Below are 12,892 nucleotides of genomic sequence, written 5' to 3'. Positions count from 1 at the left end.
GTTCCTGCGTTTTGTCATCTGTGGACGGCACTACTAGTTCAAGGCCCTGCCCTTCGTTCTGAAATCTGCTCCGAGGGTATTCACAAAATGCTTGGCTCTGGTAGCGGTGCCCCTGCAAGTGCATACACGTCTACCCTTAGCTGAACGAGTGGCACATTTGGTCCCTTTGCGACACGCTGGCGACCCAGCACACAGCAGAGACCATACGCCTTCTGACTATGCTCCGGTTCTCCATCAATTATCCAAAGTCCTGAGTGGTGCCATCACAGAATGCTCTGCTCTTGGGCACCCGTCCCAACACGGTCTCATGTTTGGCAACCCCCTCAGAGGCGAGGGTGAAAGCCATCCTGGGGAAGGGTCAGCAGCTATCAACGGCATCTATCACATCATTCCGGTCCATCAAATCCATGTTGTGAATAATGACTTCCTGCATCCACCTGGTCCCCTTTTGCAGGCTCCAGATGCGACTCCTCCAGGAATTAGACACCAGATGGCAGCAGTTCACAGGCACTTGGACAGACGAGATCACCCTCATTCGAGCATTCCAGCAAGTTATTCAATGGTGGTCGGTGCATCCACATCTCACTCAAGGAGCTCCATTTCGGATCCCCCATACCAGGATACAGTCACTACGGATGCATCCCTGGTGGGGTTGAGGAACCCACATAGGACACTCTCACGCCAGAGGCTTCTGGCACCTGGAGAAGGACTTGCACTTAAACATCCTGGAGCTCTGGGTGGTCTTCTGGGCCCTCAAGTCGTTCCAGCCTCCGCTACAGGGGAGGGTGGTGCAGATCCTCACAGACACCACCACCATGTTTTACATCTGGAAACAGGGCAGGACCAACTCCCCTGCTCTCTCCCTGAAAACCCAGTGCCTGTGGCAATGGGTCATTCTTCAGGGCATGTCCCTCATCCCCCCTTCACCTGGCAGGCACCAAGAACGCTATTGCGGCTTGCTCAGCAGGGAGCTGCGATCCTGCCACAAGTGGGAGCTTAAGCTAGTGATGGTGTCTCATTTCATCAGCAGGTGGGGTCCAGATTGACCTCTTTGTGACAGCTGCCTATTCCAAGTGCCCCGAAGTTTGCCAGCAGATATCCTCAGTTGATCATCACACTCAGACGTTGCCCTTGCAGGATGTTTCGCATTGCGCTTGCGCGGCCGCGGCAGATCTGATTTCCGGACATTCTCCATCTGTCAATGGCTCTGTCCTTCCAACTGCCTCCACTTTTCGACCATCTCTCTAGAGAAAACAGAGCAATACTGCCCCACGAACCATTGCCGCTGAGCCTCATGGTCTGGCTCCTGCATCCCTAGAGTTTGGGCACTATACCCTGCCGCTGGAGTGCAAGAACATCCTGGCCAAGGCCAGAGCTCCCTCTATGTTGTCTTATTGGACAAAAATTTAAGCGCTTCATAGTGTGGTGCAGGACACATTAGATTACGCCTCAATGGATGACTGCTCCTCAGGTCCTCCTGTACCTGTTCTCGCTGGTTTAAACTGGGCTAGCTCATGCCTCCATCAAGGTTTATCTGGCTGCCATTTCCCGGGACACATGGGCTCTGGGCAAACGCTCCCTTGGGTCGAACAGGCTAGTCAAGGAGTTCCTCAAGGGCCTCTTCGGGACTCTTCCATCAGTGAAGGCTCCTGCCCCGACTTGGAAACTGAACATAGTCTTGACTAAACTCATGGGGCCTCCATTCGGACCGATTCGTTGTGCCCCTCTAAAGTTTCTTTCATGGAAGACTGCTTTCCTGTTGACAATTAACTCAGCCAGGTGGGTTGTGGAGATCTGGGCCTTCTCCTGCAAGCAGCCGTACTTGGCCTTCCACTCATCCCTCCTTCATGCCAAAGGTTCCTTTGTACTTTCATCTCACCGAGCCTTTGATCTTGCCATTTTTCTTTCCAAACCCTTCTATGCCTGCTGAAAGCGCATTACATTTGCTGGATGTTGCTCGTGCCTTGAAGTTCTATGTGGCACTCATGAAGGATTTTTCAGAAGACGTCTCAGCTGTTGGTAAATTTCTGACATGTGGGACATGGGAAAGCCCTGTCTGTGGCTTCCATATCCAGGTGGCTCTCTGGCTGTATCATGCACTGTCATAGTCGGGCCAACAGACCTCTTCCAGGCGAGCTGAGAGCTCATTCCACCAGAGCCATCACAACATTTCTCTCTGGTGTTCCCCTTCTCGACATCTGCAAGGCTGCTTCAAGGAGTTCTACCCGCATCTTCACGAGATTCTACTGCGTCAACAGGGATTCCAGGGAGGAGTCCCGGGTTGGCCAAGAGGTGTAAACCAACCTGTTTGTTTGAGGTGAGGCTGTTCCACGAGTAAGTGTATTGCTTCTCTGATCCTTGCCACCTCCAGTGGTTGTGTATATGTACTGCTGTGTGGTTCTTCTTGGTTCATTCTGCCTCTTTACGTGCGCTACCAAATCTGAAGATGGTGACCAGAGGTGGAGTTTAGGAGGACAAGTGTTATTGGCTGGGGGCAGTATGACCCAAAGGGCACTGATTGGCTGTAGAGGAGATGAACAGTTTTTAGTCTGAAGTGAAACTGCTTTCTTTTTACCAAGGATTCCCAGCTTGAGGACACAGAATATTCATGAGCATGTGAATCCATGCAAGACCCATGCTGGAGAACAAGAGTTCCAAGTAAGTAACTTGTAACTTACAGGTAAGTAACTAAGACTTGACAGGCCAAAGCGCAGCACACTCCACATTTGATTTGGCATTTACGCTATTTGGGAAGGCTCAAACGTCCTCTTCTCCGGTCAAATCCTGCTAAATAAAGATGAGAGAGTGCTGGATGCTGCTGACAAGAAAATCTACTGAAATGCATCCGCCAGTCATTGTCAAGCACATGCAGAAGCCACTATGGCACCTGCAAGCTTAAAGTTGTGGAAAGAGTCGTGTGATTTTTAAATCCTTACTGCCAGCATAATTTAATGCAGGTTCTGCACAGGATCGGCTAAATGTCAACTGGTCACTCAGGACGTAAGGGACGTGTTTTACCATCACCTCGACGCTGCAGCTCAGTTGGCCATAAGACCGGCATTGCTCCGCCTGGCTTTATTAACAGGTTCTACGTTTCAGGCTTATATCCAATAGAAGATTGTGGATCTCCCCTTTAACAGGGTCGAGCTCTTCAGCCAGAAAATGGATCGGCTAAATAATAGGAAAACAGGCATGCAGCCCCCAAAGTCCTTACAAAAGCACAGCCAAGTACGGGGCCGCAGTTCGGCAGAGGCAGACATTCCATCCACGTACACAGAGGTTTTAGATGTTTTCATGTTCAAACAAACCAGACGGACAGATGCCCTAGTTCATCTGGAGAAAAATGGCTGTGTCCATATATGGAGCAGGGGATGCCACCATATAAATTACTGACGATCAAGAACTACAGACTCCTGGGCTCTTTTGTTGATAGTGTCCCTCTTCTTCCTTCTTCTCTCCCCTCTCTGGGGGGATAATAACCCCTGCGGAACGACTTTCAAAAGCCCTCTCAGATGGGAGCTATAGAACATGTTCCTCTGTCAGAGCAGGGTTCTGGCTTCTATTTGAGTTTTTCCGCCATCACAAAAGAACAAGGCTGGCCTTTGAACAGATATGGACCTCTTTTAACTTGTTCTTACCTCCAGAAAAGTTCAAGATCACCACAGCAATGATACAAACTTCTTTACAGCGTGCGACTGGCTGGTTGCTGTCGATCTCTAGTGTTCATAGCTGCATGTGCCAATGTGCCCCCTCATCGGCACCTCCTCCATTTCATTATCAGAAACTACCATTAATAATTCAAGATTTTGCCCTTTGGTTTTGCTCCACCCCCAGGGTCTTGACAAAACTGATGGCTACAGTAGCAGCGTACCTACATCTGAGGAGATACACCTGTACCATTACTTAGACGGCTGACTGGTCAGAGTGAGTTCGCCATATTAAACAATATGCCACCAGCAGCTCCTGCTAGACCTCATGTTCTCTTTGGGGATTTCTGTCAACACTAAGAAATCAACACTGTTACAGACATGATGACTGGAATTCTTAGGTTTCCAAAGGAATACCCATATGGGGAAGGTGTTTCCAACACAGGAACACTTGGTATATGTCTTAGGCACAATAGATCTCTTCTTGACTCATTTCTGCACCATGGCTTGTAGTACCAAGGTCTTCTGGGGCTAATAACACTGCCAGTATTCGAAATAAAAATGTTCATCACACATACACATTACATATCACACAATTAAGACATAATTCATTGGTGCATATTAAATAAATAAATCACCATTACATTTTAAGAAAATTCCAGTAAAAAGGTAAAAATAAAAACACATTTTACATGATTCTAAAATGCAACATCTTGTCCTCTTAGAAACCCCCTTCTTTGATACATAGCAGCCTTCGAATACAACAGCAGGGCCCAGGCCATCAATTTCGTTTCCACCATTAATAGAAAAGTCATGGCTGGCCGGTACTGACACAAGTTAGTACTTTTTAAAACTTGCAGAATAGTCTGCTGTCTTATTTTCACATAGCCCGGGCAAAACAGAATAAAGTGGCTCAAATTTACATTCGGGGCACCACACACGGGGCAGCTTGCATCATGTGGATAGCCGCCCACTTTGCAGTATTACCTCTCAGCCATAAACAATCAAATCAAGCCCCTTTTTTTTTTAGAATTTATTTTCAAGAAATTATACAACATAGAAACAATATGTACCTGATCTAACATCATGAAATAAATTATAACAAAGTCAGCAGAACTATATACATCTGAAACCCCCCCACCCCCTAGGAGTCGCAAAACAATCAATAAACTGACCTAATATAATGACAGAAAGTTACCCCAAATCTTGTTAAATAACGCAGTTTTCTTCTCTCTCCAATACTACACTCTCTCTATATCCGCTAGAGAATGCATCTCTGAAATCCATTCCTCAATAGTAATAGGGTTAGATGTTTTCCAATGTCTCAAAATCAGTTTCTTCCCCACCATTGCCCCACAAAAGATCCATTTCTTCTGAGAAGTAGTCAGGTCGTCCAACAAATCCCCACTGCCCAGAACGATTGTCTTAAAATCCATATGAACCCTCTCCTTCAAACTCTTTTCACAGATCTGGTCAAACTCAAACCACAAACCTCGCACCCTCGAGCATCCCCACAACATATGCTCCAAGGTGCCCACAACATGCAAACATACCCAACATTCAGAGCTGTCACTCATCCCCCTTTTCATCACTCTTTCAGGTGTCCAGTAAGTTCTATTCAAAATCTTCAATTGACGTGACCTATCAGCCAGACTCAAAGAACACAATTTCACATTCTCACAAATACGTGTCCAATCATCCTCCATAAGATCCTCACCAATTCTCTGATTCCAGTCCAATCTCAAAGCATCATTAGCTCGATAGTTCGACACCACCAGTCTATAAACAAAGCTCACCAGGCCACATCAACTCGCTCCAGGCACCCAACCAAGCCTGTCTATATTTATCCTCTTTTCCAAGTCCACATCCCCCACCGCCCTCCTGATCTTCCGATAGTACGCCAGACAAAAAGTTGCAATAGCAAACTTCAACCGTATTTCCCTAGCCGTCATCCAATTCAAACCATTGAACAGATCACTAATCCAATGCACCCCAGCTAGATACCAATCCTGCCAGAACAAAGTTTTCCCTTCAAGCGTAATACATGGATTCAGCCAAATTGAAGCACTCGGATCTCTTAATGCATTGAAACCCAGACACTCACACAAGGCCACCCAAGAGTTCTGTAAACTCCTAGTTAGCAGGCCTTCCACTCTTGTTCGCAATGGCTTACTGGTCAACATGGCCCTAGGCGACAAAGGGCCGACATGGCTAGACTCTGCACACATCCAGTCCTCATGTTCCGATTTTAGAAAATCAAATATATTCCGCGACATAAAGCCAGATGATATGCCTTAAAATCAGGGTTCCCCAACCCACCCTTACACAAAGGCAATTGCACTTTGCTAATCTTTAGGCGAGGAGGTTTATTATCCCACAAAAAATCCTGCATAAGTCTATCTAACTCTCGCCAAAAATGCTTCTCAATATCCAAAGGGATCATACTCAGAACAAAATTTATTCGAGGAGTCGACACCATTTTCAAAGCATTTACCTTCCCCCAAAGGGAAAGGTGTAACACACTCCATCTTTTGAGATCCGATTTGAAATGAGTACACACCATCATATTTTCCCTCACAAAATCAGCGACAGTAGGCAAAATCCATACCCCCAAGTACAATAGTTTTTCAGCACACCACTTGAATCCCAACCGGGTTATTAATTGTTTGTCACACAGCGGCATTAACGGCAAAACCTCCGATTTTGCCCAATTAATCTTATAACCCAAGCAATGGTGAAAGGCTTTGAGAATGTTCATAAGAACCTGTATTGACTCAGCAAGATTCCTCAGGACCAATAACAAGTCATCAGCGTACAACCACATTTTTTGCAACATCCCCCAACAACTTATGCCTTGTGTTAGGCAGAAACCTGTGCAGTTCCCTTTGGGAACACTGCAAAAGATTTAGGACTACAGGTGTTAGCAGTAAACCCACTTGGTAGCAGTCTGTACCACCCAGATTTACCTGGTAGCTGTGGCTAAGCAGTCAGACTTCTCTCAAGAAGAATTAGGCAGTATGCAAAGTATACACAATAGGCACTCAGACACAATAATACAAGCAAACACTGACCAGAGCTTTGGTATCAAAGTATATAATTATTTATTTAAAAACACACTGTTTGAAACACTCCAGCACTCTTATGGTAAAACACTCTAAACACAGTTACTAATATAATATATACAACCCTTATTCCTTATCAGATAAGTCTTAGATAACGCCACTTATTTTCATACAGAGGTGAGCGCTTAACTACAGATGGCACTCCAATAAATTCATGAAGAAGGGAGGGAAAAGGACAGAATATGTGAAGATACGCCACTCTAAGATTTAGGAACACTTTTAGCAAGGCAGAGAGCAAAAGTCACTTGTGAGCCAAAGTCCATAGGCTGGGCCCACTCTTAGAGAGAGCAGAGCACAAATGCGCCCAAGATCACACAGTTACACTAGGCGTAGAAAGTCTTGCAGAGAGTTCGAAAAGAGTTTAGAGAGGCTCAGAAAAGTTCAGCCAGGGTGTCCCAGGTTAAACCCAGGTTAGAAAGCCGGGGGCTAAATCTACCCCGTGCAGTCGGTGGCAAGGGAAGCCGGGCGGGACAGTTGTTACTGGCAGCAGGTGCAAGTCTCTTCGTCGTCCAGGGGAAGGGAAGATCTCGACTTGGAGGAAAGATGAAGGTTGTTGCACTGCCAGGGAAGAAACCAGCCGCGGAGTTTTCCGGTTAAAGGTATTACCCTTTAATTCGAGGTCGTGGTAAAACATGGTATCCCGGTTCCCGGGGTGCTTGGCACAGGCAAGGCGGCCACGAGATACGTCGGGAAGGCGAAAAGACGGTGAAACTGGTTATCCCCACAAGTCAAAGGAAGAAGACTCTCCGGCGGGAGATCTCCTCTGTCGTTGGGAAAAGTGGTGAGACGGTCCAGCAGGGCTCCACCGGTGGTGTCGTCGTGGCAGGTCGGCTCAGCTTCTCCCTCGTTGGATTCTTAGGTACTCTGGCGACTTCTGAAGTTCCAGTCCCCAAAGCCCTGCTTTTATGCAGAAAATCCCCATTCACTCAGCCTAGCTGTCACTCAAACATGCTAAGTGGTGAGCCGGCCGGCTCACCACTTGGGCCAATCAGGACGGAGTGCGACTTGGGTTGCCTAGGCAACTCAGTCCAGGGTACCTAAATCCCCCCTCGACCCCTCCTAAATACCCCAGACAGAGTGGCACCACTTTGGAGGGCTTCTGTGGAGAAGCCCGCTAAAAAGTGGAACAAAAAGGGCTCGACTTGGGTTGGAGTCACAGAAGAGAACACAAACGCCATTTTAGAACAGAGTTTTGGCAAAAAATACCAACCGGAGAATTAATAATAATTAAATAAACCGGCGGTATGTTCGAGGCTATCGTAATTAAATGAATAAAGATAGTAGCCTCGAACAATGGGAAAATCCCATAGAGAAATATTTGCGGTTGAATATAAAAAGTAGTATCCACTGCCACCAGCCAAACCTCGATCAGGGGGGACGGAGACGTGCCCCCTCGACTAACAGACCCCCGGGCAATCGAATTGCCCCAGCCAGTACGTCCCCAATATGATGGTTTGTACTGGTTCTGATCAGAATTTAAGACTAGTAAAGTCAATGGTGACTTTACATGCCCTGGGAAACAGTAGTCAGTCCCAGGGTATGGAGTCTATACTGGGGGGTCACTATGACACCCCTGTGTTACTGCACTGAGGGTGCTGTGTAACACACATCAAAAAAACACATGAAGCCCTATGGAGTAAAAGACCCCATAGCCCATTAAACACATCTAGAGTCAAAGAAACACACTGAAATCATGCCCAAGAGTGAGGGTAAAAGAGTCTCACTCTTTGGCAGGAGAAAAGAATAAACCCCAAAAAATCCAGCAAAGCTGCTGGGGGACTCACTAGGTTAGGAAATTCAGCCTAAACAGAGAATCCTCCCTAACACTTTGTAAACCCTCCTCATTTCTCAATGCTATAGCCAAGGGTTCGATACTCAGTACGAACAACAAAGGAGACAATGGGCAACCTTGTCTCGTGCCACGTTCCAATTCAAAAGGTGCTGATCTTTGACCATTAGTTTTGACATCAGCCGTAGGCCTGGTATAGAGCAGTTTAATCCAGGAACAAAACTGAATCCCAAAACCCATCTTTTCCAAAACTTTAAACATAAATCGCCAGTCAACTCTATCGAATGCCTTTTCTGCATCAAGTGATAGAACAGCCGAGTCTTCAGACAACTCTGACGCCTTTGTGATCGTACACAGCAATGTCCGCAAGTTACTGGACGCCATTCTAACTTTAACAAAACCAGATTGGTTCCGATCTATCAACCCTGGCAACAGATTTTCCATTCGCAGAACCAGAATCTTGGCCAGAATCTTATTGTCCACATTGATCAAACTAATCGGTCTGTAGTTTGATGCCAGAGTTTCATCCCTGTCCTTCTTCAGAAAGACAGAGATAGTTGCATGTCTAGTAGAGTCTGGAAGTATACCCCTAGTCTTGGAGGTCCTATATACATCTGTCAAAAGTGTCAACGCCGAATTAGGCAACCATCTATAGAATTCAACTGGCGATCCATCAGGTCCTGGAGACCTACCCACATTCAATTTTGATATTGCAAGCTTGACCTCGTCCACCGAAATATCTTCCTCCAGTAAAGTAGAATCCTCCCCTGAAATTACTGGGACCTGAATTTCATTCAAGAAGTCACCATTATCCGCATCAATATGTGATTCATTCTTATATAAATCCACATAAAACTTTCTGAATACTTCATTAATACCATCCGGACTGAATGTGACCCGACCATCAGAATCAGTAATAGACAGGATTGACCGCTCAGACTCTCTCAACCTCAATCTATACGCCAACCAGCGATCACATTTCTCCCCATGTTCAAAATAAGAGCATTTTTGGTGGAAATACTTCTTATCCACTCTACTAGAAATCAACTCCCTCAACTCTCTTTTCAGCCTGTTCAATTCGGGAAGCAATTTCACTCTCGTAGGATCCACCATCAGAACCTCTGACAAATCTCTAATCCTCAGTTCCAGCACATTCTGTGTATTGTCCCATTTTTTTTTTCAAACCACTCGCTAGGCTAATAAACATACCCCAAACTGTGCACTTAAATGCTTCCCAAATCATATCAGATCCAACGTCCCCAGTACAATTCTCCTCTACAAAATAGTCTATTTCAGTCGCAATTTTGTCCATCTCATCTAAATTATCCAACAAAATTGTATTCAGTCTCCAAGTCTTTTGTCTACACATAGAATAACTCCAATCCAAATCCACCGAAACATGAGTATGGTCAGTCAGCACAATATTACCTATACTACTAGTTTTGTAGTCCTGCAACATATCTCCTGCCATCAATACCATGTCAATTCTGGAATATGTAGCATGTGCACCGGAATAAAAAGTATATTCCCTCTTTAGGGGATTTTCTATTCGCCAACAGTTTTTCAGATTATGTTCCTCTAGCAGATCCTTAAATGCCTGAGACTGCATGTCTATCCTACGGCAATGTCTAGCATTGCTCCTATCCAAAGCGGAATCCACAACTGTATTAAAGTCACCACCCAAGATTATGTTACTGGATTTAAGATCTTGAATCGTCAGAGCCACCTTTCTGAAAAAGGTACCATCCTCCCATGTCGGCGCATAAACATTACAAAAAATCACATCCTTTCCTTGAATATTTGTCAAAATAGCAGCCATTCTACCCTCCTTGTCACATATCTCCTTGACAACCTTGATTGGTGCATTTTTCCTTATAAGAATAGCCACACCCCTAGATCTGGACTCAAAGGATGAGCCATAGACCCTGCCAAACCAACCTTTCCTCAAACCATCCAAATCCGCTTTCAAAAGGTGCGTCTCCTGGAGAAAATAAACATCCCCTTTCAATTCATTCAGATAAGCCAAAACTTTCTGTTTTTTCTGTGCATTGTTCAGACCATTCACATTCCACGAGATAACTTGTAATTGATCCCCCATATTCAAACACAGATTATCCACCCCAACCCAATTCAAAAGGGACCCCCTCAACCGATCCTCAAAAGTATTTGTATCCCCAACCGAAACCCCTAATCCCCCCCCTTCTGAAACGGATGCAAAACAACAAGAACAGCGTAAAGAAAAAAATTCTAAAACACATTCCAAGAAGTCCAACATCCTGGACCCCTCTCCTAAATAACTCTAACTCCCCTATTTGCCGCCTGTGTTTCAAAAGGGAGACCATAAAATAACCCTGTTATCATAACTTTTTTTTAAAAACGAATATCAACTGTAATTACAACACAACAAAACCACTCAGTTCCACCGCCATATCCCAACCCCTTCAGATACACAGACAGTCCCCTACCAGACCACCCAACCATCTTTAGACATAACCGCAACCGTGTCCAAAGACACATAATGAATGTCCGAAACAGCACGACCCAACTGTAAAATGAGAACTCAGGCTTTCAAAGTCCTCAACTCCACACATTTTCGAAGCAACCCCAGCATAACATCTGAGCATGAACTGCATTCCCTCAAACCTTGCACATGATCCCAATTCAACCCCAGGCTCAATTCAATACATGTGGTGCCACCCGATGTAAGAAACACAATGTGAATAAATAAGATAGAATTCACCAACCAAGAATAAACACGCGAAAATGATCATGGCGTTAGTATAAGTACGTAGGTATCGATGAAAACCCAATGAAACGCAAAGCACTGTTCTAAAAAGTGCACACACCATACATTTTCCATATTATGTGCACACTGCAAAAGGTGTCATCACTTCAGCATGTTTCATCTCCCTCAAGGGACAATGGCACGTGTATAACAAAAATCCTTTGTCAAACATATTACCCCAGGATCTGAATTAAAATACATTCATATGTTCATCTAGGAAATACAATAAAAAGTCAACTACATTGTTATAAGCCAAAAGGACGAACACATAGTGGAGCATGTGCCCAATGGTGCCCATACATAAACAGACACCCTAGGGATTCATCCTCCATAGAAGGAACTCTAAAGTACATGTCCACCTTTCACATCAAACAGGAACTTAAACAAAACTCCACTGTAAACATCCGAACAATATACAGCCCCTCGACACATTCCAAACCCAAACCTTGGTAAGAAAAATATAACGGGAACTGTTATAAAGCCAGATCATCATGACTACATGCAGGAGTCACCAATGCGGGCAAAATGTGGACAAGCCAATGAGAGTGCCCAGGTGTGAACACAAGGTACACAGGGGAGTAATATAGTGTGAAAAGAGGACACAATAATTCAAGAAAGTGCAGCAAAAATTGCAAGGAAAATCAAAAACATGTTCAACAAGAAAGAGCAATGCGAGAAGAACCAGAGCATATCAAAACATTTCAAAGAAACATTACCCACTACTCATTTAAATAGCATTCCACTTCTAAGCATCACCCTCATTCGTAAGCTCCTACAGCCCACACAGAGCACCCCATTTTCCATCAACCAGATCTGTGCTACATCAATAACATGCAAGATAAATATAACAAAATTCAAACATTGAATTCTATCTAGATCATAAAAACTTTCACCATTGTACACAACCATCATGTAACAGTAGCAATGAAGAGAAAACATAACCGGCATGCACTAAAGCACTGTTATGGGCTCGCTGCTGTAGTGTACACTGGCTTCCATATAACTCCAATAGGTCCCAGCACAGCATCACCAGCCCACATTTCCAAAGCCCAATAACCAGCTGACATGCATGGGTCCTTGAATCAAAGTTCACCAGTCCGTGCAAAAATGTTACTCCTATTATAGTTTATGGCAATCCAGTACATGAGTTGAATTGAGTACTTTATTAACCTCATTCTACCAGGTGCTGAAATAAACAGGATGGAAGCGCATGTTGAAAAAAAACCAGCCTTGCACATCTCAAGATTTGGAAATCCGGTTAAAAAGTGCCATTCCAGTTGTGTTGTTGTTCTGAATGTATTACATTCACAGGGTGCCAATCAGATTTAATGCTGGTAGCCCGGGTCATATCACAATAATGAACTTGCATGGAGAGCAGACAGAGCATGTAAGCAAACATTACCTCTCGGAAGCAAAAATATAAGGCGGCAAACCTTCCTGGGACCTCCAGGCATTCGTGTGCATCTGTTCTCCCCCTGATGCGAGGCAGATTATGGCGGCAATCGAGGATGGCGTCGCCTAAGCTCTGCAGGGGCTAGGCACCATGCTC

At 45.0% G+C, this 12,892-nt stretch overlaps 1 protein-coding gene across 6 annotated transcripts in view; it reads left to right on the top strand.

The window, feature by feature from the left end:
- NEDD4 (NEDD4 E3 ubiquitin protein ligase) overlaps positions 1 to 12,892 on the top strand; it is a 2,630,465-nt gene that overhangs the window by 1,423,653 nt on the left and 1,193,920 nt on the right. The gene's annotated exons all lie outside the window — the stretch shown is intronic.

This window comes from Ambystoma mexicanum, chromosome 11 (assembly GCF_040938575.1).
Source record: "Ambystoma mexicanum isolate Mex_15411 chromosome 11, UKY_AmexF1_1, whole genome shotgun sequence".
Classification (NCBI taxonomy): domain Eukaryota; kingdom Metazoa; phylum Chordata; class Amphibia; order Caudata; family Ambystomatidae; genus Ambystoma; species Ambystoma mexicanum.
Note: the sequence above shows the minus strand (reverse complement) of the source record. Positions and strands in the feature narration are given on the sequence as shown.